Source organism: Gadus macrocephalus, chromosome 5, assembly GCF_031168955.1.
Source record: "Gadus macrocephalus chromosome 5, ASM3116895v1".
NCBI classification, from domain to species: Eukaryota; Metazoa; Chordata; class Actinopteri; order Gadiformes; family Gadidae; genus Gadus; species Gadus macrocephalus.
The window spans coordinates 7,208,909-7,210,455 of record NC_082386.1 but is presented as its reverse complement, the minus strand read 5'-3'; positions in this window follow the sequence as shown (position 1 = coordinate 7,210,455).

Below are 1,547 nucleotides of genomic sequence, written 5' to 3'. Positions count from 1 at the left end.
TTTAATATCTAATCATTTCTTATTTAACTTAACTGCCAGATTTATTATTATAAACCCTGTCTCCAGTCTTTAATTTCTATGTTTGATTCCACCATGGCCCAGTAGCGTAATTTTCTAGTTCTAAGCGACACAAGTGTGACACTATCATTTACATCCCCCTCAACTGCCCGATGGAGCTCACGCTTCATACGTGTTGGTATACATTTATACTCCATGGAGTATACGGAAATCACGGATCCATCAATCTCACAAACAACAGGCCATTCATACTCACTGGTGTAGTGCGACCCTGACACGCCCAAGAAGTGCAAAGAGAGAACACTTTCTCCACTTCTATTTCCCCTTGTCGCGTTTCAACGCATGCATTTTTTCTTAACTCTCTAATCAAAACAAATGAAAATATCATCCCTCATTTTGACAGCACGCGGCGGTGCTGGAGGATTGGGTCCTTGATGGCTCTATAAGGCAACCAGTCTGCCTTGGTTGGTTTGGACTGCGCTTTGGGGACAAAGGCACTAAAGAAAGGGTACCACAGCTTTAAGATAGCGTTATATTTTGTCATGAATTATATACCGGGTTTGTGCTTGCAGAGGCCTATTTTAAAGTTTGTTTAGGAAAGAAACAAGCCTGCTTTAAGATGTGCACTATGGTATATAATTCACCATTTCTATAGGAATCCCTGCAGGGCAGGCACAGAGATGTCTGGGATATGTCTCAAGTAGGGCTACTATTTCAACAAATAGGGAGATGAAAGTCACATTTTGATTTTGGTTTAATAGAGTATAAATCCTCCCGGTAAACTGGGATATTGGAGTTCATGAAATGCACTTCCCATTTATAGTCACTACTACCACCACCACTACCATTCAGAAGTGATTAGTGTTGTACCTAATTTACTGCAATGGTACAAGCCAAAAGACATTAATCATTTATGTCAGCATTTCTCACTCTGCCGGTGTTTTTCCCAGAGGCCAAAAACACATCTGCGAAAAGGCAACAAATAGACCACACATCTCTAAATAAAAGGCAATAAAACATCACAAGTAATCCATCCTCAAGTGGTTTATGCAAATAAAAATCGTATAATTGAAGATCATGTGTCAAACCCTTTTCAAATAAAACCCTATGCTGCTGACGTCATTTGTCCAGTTTGTGTTGGTCTCAACATTTGGACATTTAGTTAAAGTCGAGGTGAAGTTAGTTTATTTACAGAATGATAAATTAAATTGTTGGTGCTATTACAATTTAAAGTGAGTCCAGTTACAAAAATAACATATGCACAGCACTGTCTTTAACCTGGCAAGTGGCTGTGAAACTATCAGGGGAAATTACATCACGGCATCCATCCCATTTTACTTTTTTGAACTGAATGTAGGGCTTGAGACTGGAGTCCCATGGTCGAGTGTAAAAGCACAGGGATCTGTTGCGCTCAGCCAGTCCGGCGGAGTCATTGTGATTGATGCTTGACTGAAGATGCCTTCTCTTAACATCACTGGCATTCATCTTCAATGTGCTGATTAGTCGTCCATAGAGCGAGGACCATCCAT